This window comes from Papaver somniferum, chromosome 11 (assembly GCF_003573695.1).
Source record: "Papaver somniferum cultivar HN1 chromosome 11, ASM357369v1, whole genome shotgun sequence".
NCBI lineage: Eukaryota > Viridiplantae > Streptophyta > Magnoliopsida > Ranunculales > Papaveraceae > Papaver > Papaver somniferum.
The window spans coordinates 124,227,332-124,243,435 of NC_039368.1; the positions used below are offsets into that span (position 1 = coordinate 124,227,332).

At 36.5% G+C, this 16,104-nt stretch overlaps 1 pseudogene; it reads right to left on the reverse strand.

Moving 5' to 3' along the window:
* Window positions 1-4,761: 4,761 nt before the first annotated feature.
* LOC113321383 lies at window positions 4,762-8,561 on the reverse strand (annotated as a pseudogene).
* Between the last annotated feature and the right edge of the window lie 7,543 nt (window positions 8,562-16,104).

Consider the following 16,104-nt stretch of genomic DNA (forward strand, 5'->3'; position numbering starts at 1 on the left):
GGGTTCGGTTTCTGTTTTTTTTTTTTGAGAAGAAGAGGAAAAGAAGGAGTAGAAGAGGAAAAGAATAAATAATTTATTCTTTAAAAAGTTTAAGTTTAAAAAAAAAGATAACGGTTCATTGGTGAATTAATTAGTGGGAGGGTATTAATTGGTGGATGGTTAAATAGTGAGAGAGTTTTAGGATTATAAATTAATTTAGTGGAAGGGTAATAATGTAATTTAAATTATATAAGGGTTTTATTGTAACTTAATCATCACTTTGAAAAAATCTTTACATCTTGCATTGGATGGCATAATAAGTTTGTATGTCCCAAATGAGGATTCTTCTACTCAAGGGAATTTAGAAGAAAAAAAAAGTTATACATTAAATTAGTCACTGGAAAGAAAAAATGATTTGGGCGATAGCTCTAAAAATTTATGCTTACATTCTTCGTTGGCTCCAACAATATGTAAAATAATTTTAACGCATCACCCATTGGCATGGTAATCAAATTCAATCGACACTCTTCCAATTTTTCCCGTAGACATTCAAGTTGCTTAGATTTGAGATTTTGATGATAAACACGACTAAACTCGTATCCAATTTGATGCAAAAACTGGATGATGGAATTTTCTTTCCCATGTTGAAATCACATTTACGCCTTACAAATTCCATCACCATCGAAGGGTATACATTTCCAGCGTTGGATCAAATAATAACAGTTGAAATAAAACGATTGTGAAGGGTTTGAATGCACATAAAGGTTTGAAAAATCGGCGTTGTGGAGTCTCTCTCCACCTTTTATATCTGCACTTCCTTCCCAATCCATGGAGTCTCTCGTAACCTTCTTCGATCAGCTGTTGTTCTTCACTTCCTTCTCATTTTCCCTTTAATCTCCTTACTTCTTCGATGTCCAAGGACGAACACTTTTGTATTTTTCCTTCTCCTTGGCGCCGGTATTTCCTGGGATGTTAATCTTTTTACTTCTTCGTTGTCCAAGGACGAAACAAGTGGTGGTGGTTGCTCCTTCCCCTTGGGGCCGAGATTTCCAGGGAGTATGGGTTCTTAGCTTCTTTGGTTTTAAGCTCTAGTGGGTATTCCTTTGAAGAAATTGGCTTTTGATGTTCTGTGAGATTTTTCTTGTTTTATTTGTATAGTTTCTCTAATGGGTTTGAATCCTAGTCCATTGCTATTTCAGTAATGCTTGGTGGGTATTCCTTCTAACTTAAGTTTTGATTGGAATCTGTTTTGTAGAATCCTAGTCTGTTGGAAGTTAAACCAAGATATGGTAATTTGATTTGGAATTAACTAGTGTAGCTGACGTAGCTAGTTTATATCAACAAGTACAGTTAACACAGTCAGGGTGAATCAACATACGTTGTTGACACACTGTGCGATATTTGGAAGTTGGAGTTTACTTGAGAAATAAGGTGTTTGAATTCTAGATAAATCTAGAAGAATTATATTTAGATTTTGCTTTATGTTAGGAAAATGTCTTTGTTTAGAGTTTTATCTTTGTTAGAAAAGTTTGCTTTGAGTGATCGTCAAGTTTATGAGACTATAAGTAGGCTATTGAGCCATAATACTTGTACACCGAATTTGATTATCAATGTAGTCATTTATTTGCTTATGCGTGTGTTCTCCTTTCTCTTGATCGATCCTACATTTGGTATCAGAGAAAGGTGAGAGGAAGAAGGAGGAGAGGAAAATAAAGTTGAAGAGATGTTTTTACTTTCGGTGATAAATAATTATGTTTGGTTGTTTTTGTGTGAAGTTCTGATGAGTTTTTAAAAAGAAGAAGAAGAAAGAATTTGTTGAAGGTCTGTCGAGTCATGTTTGTATGTGTTTTCACCAACAGTCAAGAGTTTTATAAACAAGAGTAAAGAAGAAAAATATGTGGTTCATTGTCAAGGGTTACGAAGTGAATTCGAAGTCGAGAAGATAAGCTTAGTATGTGTAAGGAGTGGGAGATACTTTTCATCGCGAAAACAGTCAGGAAGGAAGGGATTACTTCCTGTTTGAGTCCGCTGTTGCAAATTTTCTGAACTATCGGTGGTTGGTTGATGTATCTTAAGAATAAATTCAAGTTTCATTAGGGTTCTGAACAAACAAAAGTTGAATTGCTGTTGTTAATTATGATATTCTTAATCTCCCTTCAAAATCGGGATTTTTTTTAGGTTTATTTTTTTTTTGACCTAACAAAACATAAAAAGAAGTCAAACTCTTGGAGACTTTATAATCCTAACATTTTTAGGGGTGACCCCGAAGTAATTAGGGGAGACTTTTTTATTCCCATCTAAGGAAGATGGCTATGGGGTGTCTAAAAAAATATAAATTGTCTATATTTTCCTCAACCTTCATACTTAATCTGAATCTAAACATATATCCTTTATTTTCATATCATTACATTCGTCTTCTTCTTCTTCTTTATTCTACCAATTTAATTTTGTTTCCATCGTTTGAATTTTGATTGAAACGAAATATCGTCGATCAAACTTTAGGATTAATCGTATAAAATCAAAAACTGAAACTTCGAACATAAAAAAGAAAACCGAGTTAAACAAACAAAATGGATAAGTGGTAGTAGTTGTGATCCAAAATTTGGATTTGATTTTCTGTGGTAAAATTTTTCTAAGATTTACAGTTGCAGAAACATAATCGGTAGGTATAATGTTGATTTTATCTACCAATTATTTTCGTGTTAAAAATTTCAATTTTTTGTGGTAAAATTTAAGCATGGTCGGTAGATAAAGTCCACCAGTGTCTATCGATTGTGAAAATAGAGAAATTCAAAATTCCATTAGTATTTGTAAATTTTGAACTTGTGGCTACTACCACACTCGGCGGATAATGAACATCACGAAACTACTGATAGATAATAAACACCACGAATCTACCGATTGTGAAAATAGAGAAATTCAAAATTCAGTTGGTTTTTGAAAATTTTGAATACGGGGCTACTATCATAATTGGTGAACTATGAACATCATGAAACTACCGATTATGTTTATACATATAATTTGAAAATTGGGGGTTTTAGCAAAATTTAAGTTAAGTGAACTTTATTTACTACCGATTATGTTAGTTCATTTACTATCGATTCTAATTGGAAGTTAAATAAACTTCATTTACTACCAATTATATTTGTGTAGAGAATTCGAAAATTTAAGGCCTTTGGCACAATCCAATTTTAGGACTACCGACGCCAATTAAATGTCATTTTCTACCTATTATAAATATATTTTGTCCCACGTTTAGAAATGCTAGATGCGGTACTCCATTATCTACCAATTCTGGATTGTTCATGGCAATCAAACTAAAAAAGGAAGTCCTCTATACATATAACAAATTTCTTCCGACACGGAAATTTAACTACTGATTATTAAAGATAGAATGACCATTATGAAAAGACATAGAATTTATTTTAGGTTTGAATGACCCTATTTTATTTTATTAATTGACCTTTATTCTTTGGGGTCCCCTTTGAAAATGCCGGGTTTTTAATGCATCTAAACAAGAAATAACCTCTGCCCCGCTTAAGACAATTTGAAATAGCATGTGCCGTGCCGGGTCATTCCCTGGTATGAAAATACGAGAGATCTCTAACCTAACCAAATCCTACCCTATTTCGTTTCATATCTTTTTATGTAAGAGAAAGCCAATCAATCGCGAGTACATCAAAGATCAATCAGAAAGCTAACATGAGGAGTCCATCTGTAGAAAAGGTCCTTCAGAAATCTCGCAGGTATTGTTAATTACATTTTTTATTTTTCCTACCATTTTCAATAGAATAATTTTTGTTCCTTCATCAAATCCTCTATCTAGGATGATGTTTGATTTTGTTGAGATCATGGAGAAAGGTCGCCGGGAAGACTATGATTATTCTGATGCTAACAGGTAACCTAGGCTTAAGCTTTTTATACACTTTTAATTGATCTGATCTGTGTTCTTATAATAACTGTATAAAATATCCGTCGCCCTGATTCTGAGTTCTTATTAGGCTAAGTCCTATGGGAGAGATAATTAGCTGCTAGATTGGCCATCCACGTCAGCTTGGTCGACCTTCTAAGTCCTATGGGAGAGATATCTAGCTGCTAGATTGGCCATCCACGTCAGCTGTGAGCGCCGAACCATTCGGCGTTTCCTTAGCGCCGAACCATTCGGCGTTTGGGTTATTTTTTGAGCGCCGAACGGTTCGGCTCTTTAAGTCTCAGCCGTTAGATTTTTTGATTCTTCTGAGCGTTGAACCGTTCGGCGTTTTCTTTTACTTTTTGAACGCCGCACCATTCAGCGTTTCAATTTCGTTGATAGTGAAACGGAGCAAATGCTAGGAGAGAGAAGTAGCCAGATAGAGTGTTAACTTTTTTCCCACACTTTTTTCATGATTTGCAACACTTTTTGGCCAATTTAGCCATCCATTCTCTCCCATAGGACTTAGCCTTAGCTAATTGTAAGGATGCGTTCATGTGATGGGAATAATTTTTTAGGTCGTTTTCCCCTTCCACCGGAAAGAAATTTAGATAAATTTGAACTGTAGTCAGAAAAATTTTGAGATTGAAATTTCACCCGAAAAATAAGTTCATTATCAAAATTTTAGTTTTTTTTTTTTTTTTTTTTCAAGGTCGAATTTCGAAATTGAAATAAATTTAGAGAAATTTGAACTGTAGTAGGAAGAATTCTGAGATTGAAATTTCACCCCAAAAATAAGTTTATTATTAAAATCTTAGTTTCTTTTTTTGTTCAAGGTCTTATTTCTTCAAAATCCTTCGTCAATTGGAAGCTTATTAATCGGTGAAAGATACTTCATCAATAATGAAGATTTCGCAACATAATATTCATGCTTTTACAGAACTGAATGTGCCAATGTACTTGAACATTCTGTTCAGAATGTTTTTACTTGAATATTACACCTTTCAAGCTCAGGAAGCTATTGAGGGTGCACGTCGACAATCAACCAGAGGATGTGTAGTACTTGAGCACTACTCGTCTCGTGAACATTTCTATCCATTTTCGCATACTCAGTAGTAAACAAATCACAAGACTTGTTTTTATCAAAGGGGAGACAAACATGGTTTTGCTAGTACTTCTACTTGGGTTCCCAAAATATGATATCTTCTTGGTCACCAACCAAGCCTAGATCTTTAAGTCTTCTTTCATGGTAGTATTTCCAATTCTCTGTTCCTGATGACCTCATCGATTTGTTGTAAAATCTTCTTCTCCGCAAGTCTTATTCCCAGTGCTACTGCAAGTCTTGGACTCAAATTCCCTCCCTCCAGTAGCTTCTCATCCTGCAAGACGATACTTGTCAAGTCGGATTCGTTCAAATCAGCGGTGTCTTAAATAGTTTAGCGGTGTTAAACTGGGCGTGAATGATATTAGTAGTCCCGCATTGGACAAGGAACTATTAAACAGAAGGGAAGGTCGAGTTACCTCTTCGATGGTGGTTGCATATTTGGAGAGCGCGGTTTTGCAGGTTTCTCTCAGAACTCGGCATATTAGCTCTTCATTGGCAGGGCTAATGGGCATTTCAAGATGACCCCAAACGGCGCTTCTAAATACAGATTCCAAGAGAAATGCATCTTGACCACCAAGAGCTACCAAACGCAGGTAAGGAAGCATTCTGGTGGAAGGGGCTGGCCTAAGACGATATCAAAGTATGCAGTTTCAACAACAAGACCATTAGACTCAGCAATGTCCAGTTTGTCACCGAGAAATGGGTCTGAGTCAGAAATCCCTAATGTCAGAGTATATGCATTCCTATCTGGCTTTGACTCGACAAAGCCATAATCTAATGCCAACTCAGCACTACTCTTCCCTGCATCATATTGGATATATATCTGCCATGATATCAACCCATCAAAACATATTAAGTGCACATGTTACAAATCTAAATTGTTGAAATAGCCTATCAATTCCTGACAGTTACATTGTGGGGTATCATTAGAAGATATACCTGCTCACCGGACTTTACAGAAACAGGAGTCCTCAAGGAAAAAAAGACACCCCTAGAGAAGATACCTCCTCCTTTGATTTCCCAACAAACATTCTCCGTAGTTATGCTAGAACTGTGGTTGATCTTGTAAAACAAATAAATCATTGTCATTGAAATTTTCAAAATACATGAACCTTCTGGAGCTTGTTTAGATATGATTCAAGAATACGAATCTTATATCTTGACACAATAAAATTAACAGTTTTGAAGACCAGGTGCAGAACTTGAAACACAAAATGTTAGATTTTGAGTTAGAAAAAGAGCAGTGGCTGGTCTTGGAGGAGCTCAAAATGCTGTTAGTTATGCAACCTTGTTTAGGTCTGAGCTGGAAGCATTTCCTATTATTTCTCTGGGAATTACCATGGGAAATTAATCAAAGAGTATAGGTGTTTGGGATGTGATTTTGCAGAGACTTGAGAAAAGGCTTAGTACTTGGAAAGGAGATATTTTTCCTGAGGAGGCAGGCTTGTTTGGTTAAGGGTGTAGGCGTAATGGCTAGCTTATCAATCTATTATCTTTCTCTTTTTCAGTTGCCTGCTTCAGTTGCAAAGAATATTGAAAGAATCATGAGAAACTTCGTATGGGGTGTACTAATTCTATGAACAAGAAGAAGAAAAGTTTGTTTACTAAAAAAGCTAACGGTGGTCTTGGTGTGAAAAAAATGAGACTTATGAACGAGGCCCTTCACAGCAACTGGATCGGAAGAAAAGGCATTATGTTTTGAGCTTTATTCAAAATTACTTGGAACAAAAATGCAATGCTGAGGGCGATAGTGGTGACAGGATATCAAGATGTCTTAGTTCTTCCCCTAACTTACAGAGCCTGCAGCACATTCTACTTCTATTAAAAAATTTAAAGAGTGATAAATATCTTACCAAGTCTGCTAGAGGGACTAGAACAACATCTTGACCACGAAGGCGTGAAAATGCTCTTGATCTGAGTATACCAAATGCCCAAAAGAAGTCGTCTGATGTAATTGAAGGGAAAAGATGCTTGTTGGGAAGTATGACTTCTTGTTCGACATTGAGAAATTCTCTGTGCACATATACTTTCACACCCAAGGTTGTGCTCATTTAGTTGAGTTCCTGCAAGAAAATCAAAGCCAATCTTGGTTACATAAACTAGGACCTTATGCTACACTCAGATGACAAAGTGAAAATTGACATCAAATGACTTGATTAGACTAAGACAATGGCTACTTTGCAATCTATGAGTACACCAAATTATTTCCAACTATTAAATTTTAGTATTAAGTTTAGTACAAGGCATATTCGACCAACATCAGAGGCCCTATTGTAGTGTCTAAGAGTGATTCCTAGTCACTCACAAACAAGTGTCAGTTGAGCAAATAAAGTCGCCAAAATGTCTTCTGACGTCACTGTAATTTCTTCCAATTCACTGCATCGTCGCTTAGAATAAGATTAAAATTAACAATGGCACCCACCATGCCAGCGGTGGCTAGTATAGTGCATATTTATTTAGGTAGCTCACTGAAATCACACGAAACATAATAGCCGCATTCTATTGAAATAGTTGGTTGGGGGAGAGTGTCCCTAAGCAGAAAAGGTTAATGGGATGTGATCAGAAATAGCTCATAACTAGTTTAAACAGCTTATTTCCAACTACGAGAAATTTGATAATAAGGCATAGGCGGCCAACGCAGGAGGCCCATTTGTCCCTAACAAGAAGTATAACTACAGTACAATATATCATCCAATGTCTTCCAATTTCACTATATTGCCTTCTAATTCACAGCATTGTTGCTTACAATAAGGTCAAAACTGACTTCGGCACCCATCATGGCAGCACTTACTAGTATACAAAGGCATAATTATTCAGGTAGTTCATTATATGACACGAAATTAGCCGCCGTATATCGAAATAGTTGGTTGGAGAAAGTTTCCAAGCATAAAAGGTTAATGCAGTAGACAGCTTAATTAGGACTTCATCTATAACTTAGGCAAACCATTGAAGCAGAAAAGGTTAACATGAAAATGCTGTTTACTGACCTTGAATTTCAGAAAGCTCCTCTTCTGACCTGTACTGGAGACATCAAACTTAATCTATTAACAATCAAACTATTTAACACTTGAAACAGAAAAATTACAAGAAATTGGATAACCCCAAACTCACCAAAATATAGTAGAATCAGTTTTCTCCGGAAGAATTTGAAGGTAACCAGCCCATTTAGAATCCTTATTGGCTTTCTCCCTAAGAAGAAACAAAGCAACAGAAACCCAAGGTTTTAATCCACCACAGAATTTCCCAATTTCTGAAGAAGCTACTAAATCTGGATTAATCCAAAATTTGTTGGATATTTCTTAAATCACTTCATTTCTGGATATATCTCTCTGGGCAATTAATCCAAGTCCTTCAGGTACAATTCCTGGTTTTATAACTGCTGATGACTTGTTTGAAATTTCCGCCTTCATTATTTGGAGCATTTGAACCAGTGAAATACCCATTGTCCTCATTTTAGCTACCTTGTCCATCTCTTTAGGAGTTAGCTTTGTCGCCATGAAATGTCCTTCAAGATGCTCCGGACGAGGATGATTATGACAACCTTGCATAACCCTATAGACAATCCATCCAGCCAAATCTTCGTTGTAATTAAATGCAAGCTTGAATGGGCATTTAATTTTCTTTGAGAAATTTTTGCTCTTCATATTTGTCTTTCCTTTATAAACATAAACCTTCGTTTTGTGGCTTTTATCGGGATCACCGCTTATCTCACAAACCATTCAAAGTGATTTTTGCTTGCTCTCACATTCAATACTAATACACACATGTTTTTTTTTGTGCATGTTGTCTAGCCAAACACTTTGCCTCTTCCGGATCTTTGAAAACCAAGTCATTCATATAGTGATGGGATGTGTCATCGTACAAAATACCAACCGGGGAAGGTTGATTTTCCATTGGTTCTATTGGGTCACATGGAACCTACAAGTAATAGCACAACGTCAATAACACAAACAAGAAATGATTTGTGGACACAAAGTTCGGTAATGTATAATTTTTTATCGACCCTACCGAACAAAATGTTCGATTATGTAGTTTCCAGAAATGATTTTGGGACCTTACTTAACTCAATCTTAATATTTTATATGATAAAGTTCGGCCATGAAAATGAAAAAAATCGACTAAACCGAACTCAAGGGTTCGGTTAGTACTCTTTATAAAATTATTTTGCGATCTTGCCGAACAAAATTTCGTTACATCTTATGGAAAACATAACTGAACTCTCAGAAACCTCCATTAACATGTAGTTCGGTTACCTGCGTCTGCTAAATTTAGTAACCGAACTACACATTCGTAGAGGTTCGGTAACCTATTCTACAGACTAGATAACCGAACTAGGTTGACCTAACCGAAATTTCCGCTTGAAATTTTCAGTTTGGCCAAATATTTGCACAATCCAAGCTACATTAACTAAATATGAGACATACCTGAGTACCCATAGCTTCATCTTCAGGTTGTGGCTGATAAAATCCATCATTTGGTACGTTTGCTTGAGTTTGGGGAAAACAGTTTTCATCATCAAAAAAATAACTCATATTTGGATCATTAGAAGTATTGACAAATATAGTTAGGAGGTGAAGGGGTTCTGATTATGATTCCGAGGTATCATCACATGAATCACTCATATCACAATTGACTTCAATCCATAAAAGTTTCGACCCGTATTTAGCAGAAAACTATGTGTTTTGTGTGTTTCTTACCCATCATAGCCTATGAACGGCCGGTTAGCCGCTCATGGCAGGAGAAAAACCAGCTATGAAAGTGAAAAAAGCTCGAAAAGAAACCGGTTCACCGTGTGAGAGCAAAAAAGGGGTTGCATGTGATTTTCAACCTTTTGTGACCTAGATGTGGGAACCACAAACCTCGAGGCCATGTAAAGCATATAAACGGGTGGGGATGTCATTTAGATCAATATAAAGGTACTTTGTATGAACTGTCCGCGAGTTATAACTCCAAAGGTGTCACTATCCATCCACAAAAAACCCTCCAAAACAAAAGTAACACAAAAACCCCAAAAAACAAAAGTAACACAAAAAACCCAAAGATCTTGATGAAACCAAAATTTGGTTTCATCATAAAATTTGATAAAACCTCATCGAATTTGACGAGACCAATTTTTTGGTTTCATCGAATTTGGTGAAACCAATTTTGAAATTTGGAGTTTTTGTATCAATTTTTAAAAATTTGAGGTTTTTGTATCAATTTAATTTAAGATGGAGTTTTAAAGAATCCCAACATTTGAGTGGGGTTTTTATACCACAAATTTGGTCCCCTTGAGTTTTTATGACTAGTTTTGTTGTATGAAATACTAGTAGTCAAAATTGTTTCTGGTAAAATTCGACTGCTACTCTGTGGTGACAAATTTACTCTTGATGGCTGAACTTGCATATCGCCTTAGCTTCACTGGTGATTCCCCTTTCTAAGAAAGTCATAGATTAGTATTTAGTATTTATTTTGTGGAAATGATCACAACCGACCTTAGTTCAGTTGGTAGAGCGGAGGACTTTAGTTGTAGCAGATAATCCTTAGATCATTGGTTCGAATCTGGTAGGTCGGATTTTATTTTATTTTTTCAATTTTCATTGTTTTTTTTTTTTTGTTATCTGCTCCTTTCATGGTGGGTGTAAGAAGGTATCAAAACCAGTCCGCGAAAGAAGTTCATGGTGGGTGTAAGAAGGTATCAAAACCGGTCCGCGAAAGAAGTTCATTTCTTATGCTAGTGTTGTAAATGGAGGACTGTAGTTCTAGCGGATAATCCTTAGGTCACTAGTTCGAATCCGGTAGGTTGGATTTTTTTTTTTTAATTTCATTGTTATTTTTTTGTTCTCTACTCCTTTCATGGTGGGTGTAAGAAGGTATTAAAACAAGTCCGCCAAAGAAATTCATTTCTTATGCTAGTGTTATAAATGGAGGGTCCATGCACATTTCAATCCCCAGGGAAGTCTTCTACCAAGATTTTAGAAGCATGTAAAGGGAGGGTGGGGTGTCAGTCAGAGATGTCTGTTAGGAGGACGAACTATTTCTGTTTTTCTGTTATTACGAGGAGAAATTATAAATTTGTAAGAAAAAGTTCACTCGGATGATTTTGTTGGAGAAAAAGAGTTTTAATTAAAAGGTTTTATGGTCTTGGTGTGGTTTGATCTAATGATCTAAGGGTGTAAGGATACTCACTGTCTCACTCATTTTTGGGTGAATGAAGTGGAACCTTTAGTCCCACATTGTGGAAAACTAAAGAGGAGCTCCACTATATAATCATACTCTTATGTATGTATTGTAAAACGTGGGTGGAGCAGGTGGTAAAAAATACATATTTTTACCCATGCGATATGCGCATATGCTTTGCAGCAAGTTCCTTTTCTACATGATTTTATTTTTTGGCGAGTTTTCTTTAGGAAAATAATTCCAAATTTATTTCTTAAGAGTTTTATCTATGGATAAATTCCTTTTACGTGTTTTACTTGTTTTTGAAAAAAAACAAAACCTAATTTGGTACCATGCACCAAGTTCCCTTTCTACATGGACTACATGGATTTATTTTTTGGCGAGTTTTCTTTAGGAAATTAATTCCAAAGTTATTTCTTAAGAGTTTTATTTATGTGTAAATTCCTTTTACGTGTTTTACTTGTTTTTGAAGAAAACCAAAACCTAACTTGATTTGCAAGTATTTTCATCCTATAAATACAACTCGAAATTCTGTTTTCACAACACAAGATATGACCATCTTTCTGTCTTCTTTTCTTCATCTTCTTGCGGCGTTTTACTTCCATCCCCGTTGCTGAGTTCAAGAGTGGGTAACTTGCATTATGCTAACTCAAGTTATATCAGACAGTCTTATCCTGGACACATCCTCGCTGTGAGGGGTTTAGCATTACTCAACTCGAATATACCCGTGAACTAATGTGTTAAGGGAAACTTGTTAAAGCTTCACCACCCCTTCTAGCTTTTACCCGGAACCTTTACGTCCGTAACTTGATTCCACCATCAACTAGATCCTAGTGATACCAACACCATTAAAGCTTCACCACCCAAGCTGTCAATCCTCCACTACTTCTACGTGCAGTGAGCGGAAGCATAACTAGTTTTGAATCAAAGAAAATTGATGGGAGACATTGTCAACAAAATCTCTTCCACAAAACAGTCATGAAGATAAGTCTTACTTCTTAATCTCTCAATCAGGCTGTAACTATTTATTTTGCAACTATTGGTTGACTTTCAAAACAAAATCCGCCAGGGTTCTTATATTACCTTGTAATCATTAGTTCTGATTCGTAATCATTGCTTGTAATCATCAAGTCATTATACTGATTCAACAGCTTTTGATTTTTGAGTGGACAACATTTAATCTTGATCGAGCAGAGAAGAACCGCACACAAGTTGTTGGTAAAAATTCCACAAAGAGGAGTTTTCAGTGTTCAACCACCAGAGCTCCTCCGAATTACAAAGAAATATAGATGTCGTGCTCCTGCTGCAACAAAGCGTCCCCGGGTGATAAAATATCGAGAACATCACAGAACCCCTTCATCTACATGGCTCCTCCGAATTACTGATAATGCAGTATCTTCACTTTTCCATCTGGAGTCTCCATTTCTCCAACTTATCATCGGCAGCTATCACGAAATTTTTTTCACAGCTTCGCCACTCATACATCTAACGATTACAACTCTCAACCACCCAAAATCCGCATCCACCATTAAAACCATCACATTCCACTACCATCCGAGGACGCTACTACTGATACAGATAAGTTTCACTCTTTCTTAATCGAAGACTCTTAAATTACTTGGTTACTACCTCTGTAATGAATACGTTGCGATTATACTCGTTAAATCATGTTATTTGATCTTTCAACACCTCTGGATTTTTGTTAGGACATTCAATTGAGAAGAAAAGAACCGAAGAGGTGATGAATAGCCGAAGTAATGAAGGACTCAATTCGCTCTTTCGGACAACTCAATCTAGAGAACCAATATCGGACATATAATCAAGGCTCAACCGATGTCGGTGTGAGAAAAAACGGTTTTTTAATGTTCCAAAATACCAAATTTGCATGGACTATGTTTTGATCCCTAGACTTATTGCCCACTAGTTGTTTTTCATTTGAATAGATAAAATAATAGTCCCACATAGACTAAAATCTAAAGAGTTTTAGACTTAAATACCATAAAATTGACTAAAAGGGCATGGTCCTTGGGTCAACACACTTTGGTGTGAGGGGAGAAGACCTAGACTAGGACAAGGTTTCCTTTCCCGTATGCGCGATGCTTTGCACAGAAGCACGCCGTTGTGGGTGTGTTAGACCCTATCTTTTTGCTGAAACTTTTAGTACGTGTTTTCCACACATGTAGAAGAATCTTTTTTGTCTGTACGTGCTTGTCCTGGCTTCTTTGTTTGTACGTGTTTTGTCCTGACTTCTTTGTCTGTACGTGCTTGTCTTGGCTCTTTTGTATGTACGTATTTGGCTTGGCACAACACTCTGCTCTATGCCTGACAAAGCAGCATTTCTTGCACTGTTTTAACCAAACATTACCAGTATTTCTGTCATAAGCATGGGTTTTTCCTTCTTGTTTGTAACGACACAAACACTATATAAAAGAGTAGTTTTAAGCTCAGAAAACACAACACAGAGAAACATCTCTTCTACTCTCCCTCTGTTTTTCAGTAAACTGTTTTCAGTATACATCTCTTATCCTGTTTTAAGTTTTGCCAAGCTCTAAGGGTACCCTCATTGTATGCTACATTGAGGGTTACTAACTGTAGTTGTATCCTGGAGGTGACTCGCCAACTGTTGTAGCATCTCAGAGGAGTGGCAGGCGATATTGCCTTTAGGACAGCGTATCGTATACGTGCCTCTACATTTTCTGTGCAACATCAGTTTGAGCTAAGTATCGTCTATTTATAGACAACAATCTAAAGGCAATATCCTCTTTACTATATTTTTTGTTGTAACAACATGGGAAAGAGTACTGTAGACAAACCCCCAAAGTTTAGTGGCAAAGACTGTAGGGCACCTAAAAAGACCAAAAATGATCCTAAACAGAAAAATAAGGCAAAAGTAGTAGATGATTCTGTATATTTTACTGGCATGGTGTCTGAAGTCAACCTTGTCTATAATGTGACCAATGTGAGAGACTGGTGGCTTGATTCTGGAGCCACCAGGCATGTCTGTAAGTTCAGAAATGCTTTCTCCTCCTATAACAAAGTAGGAGACGATGAGAAATTGTTTATGGGAAACTCTTCTACCTCTAAAGTGGTAGGAAAAGGCAAGGTTGAATTGAAGCTCACTTCAGGAAAAACTCTCGCATTGAATGACGTGTATCACGTCCCGGACATATGAAAGAATCTTATCTCAGAAACCATCTTACTTGGGAAAGGTTTTAAATTTGTAGCTGAGTCTAACAAAGTTGTAATCTCTAAGGGTGGTGACTTCGTAGGAAAAGGATATGTCACTGAAAACATGATTAAGCTTAGTGTACTTTCTTTGAACTTGAATGATAATGCATCTTCTTCTGCTTATGTTTGTGACTCGTCACATGTTTGGCATGATATACTAGGACATGTTAATTTCAAATCCATTGAAAGACTTGCTAATTTAGGATGCATTCCTAAAATAAACATTGACAGAGGTCACAAATGTGAAATTTGTGTTGAATCTAAATATGCAAGAAAACCCTTTAACAAAAAGGTTGAACGTAGTACAACTCCCCTAGAATTAATCCACTCGGATTTGGGAGATTTGAAATCAACACCAACTAGAGGTGGTAAAAAATGGTACATCACTTTTATAGATGATCACTCAAGATACTGTCAGGTTTATCTTCTTAGAAATAAAGATGAAGCCTTAGACGCTTTCAAATTATATAAACTTGAAGTAGAAAACCAAAGAGGTGTTACTATTAAAACTCTTAGGTCAGACCAAGGCGGTGAGTATGTGATACCTATAAAAGAATTCTGCAAACTTAATGGCATCATTCATGAAACTACCGCACCTTCTTTACCTGAGTCGAATGGAGTAGCTGAAAGGAAAAACCGAACACTCATAGATATGGTGAACGCTATGTTAGCTAGTTCAGGGCTACCTTCGAGGCTGTGGGTGGAAGCAATTCTCTCTGCTTGCTATATCTTGAACCGAGTTCCATTTAAGAAATCTGACAAAACTCCATATGTGTTATGGAGAGGTAGACAACCTTCCTATGCATACTTTAAAGTGTGGGGGTGTTTGGCCAAGGTGACCGTTCCTCGTTTCAAGAAAACCAAATTAGGACCTAAAACTGTGGATTGTGTTTTCCTAGGCTATCATGAGCACACTAGTGCTTATAGGTTCATGGTCATTGGTGAGAACACCATAATGGAATCTAGAGATGCAGTGTTCTTCCAACACATTTTCCCTTTAGGGTCTGGACCTCGCAAAAGGGTCCACGATGATCTCACAGATGTTCCTTCGACTAGTCAACCCCCGTCTCTAGATACTGAAACCGAACCTAGAAGAAGTAAGAGGGTTAGAACTGAGAAAAGTTTTGGTCCAGATTTTGTGACTCTTACGGTAGAGTCTGAACCCCAAACCTATAAGGAAGCTATGACTTCTCTGGAAGCTCCCTTCTGGGAAGAAGCTTCAAATAATGAGTGGGATTCCATTCAACAAAATGAAACTTGGGAGCTTGTAGACTTACCTCCTGGTAGTAAAACCATAGGTTGCAAGTGGGTCTTCAAAAGGAAACTTAGAACAGATGGAACTATAGAAAAACACAAAGCTAGGTTGGTAGCTAAGGGGTATAGACAACAGGAAGGATTAGATTTCTTTGATACCTATTCACCAGTCACAAGAATCACTTCTATCCGGATGCTGATTGCTATTGCTTCTATTTATGATTTGCATATACATCAGATGGATGTTAAAACTGCATTTTTATATGGTGAATTGAATGAAGAAATTTATATGGACCAACCTGAAGGTTTTGTTGTGAAAGGTTTTGAAGATAAAGTATGCAAACTGAAAAAATCTCTGTATGGATTAAAACAAGCACCTAAACAGTGGCATGAAAAATTTAATCATGTAATGATATCTAATGGCTTCAAGATTAATGAATCTGATAAATGTGTTTACATTAAATCTGTG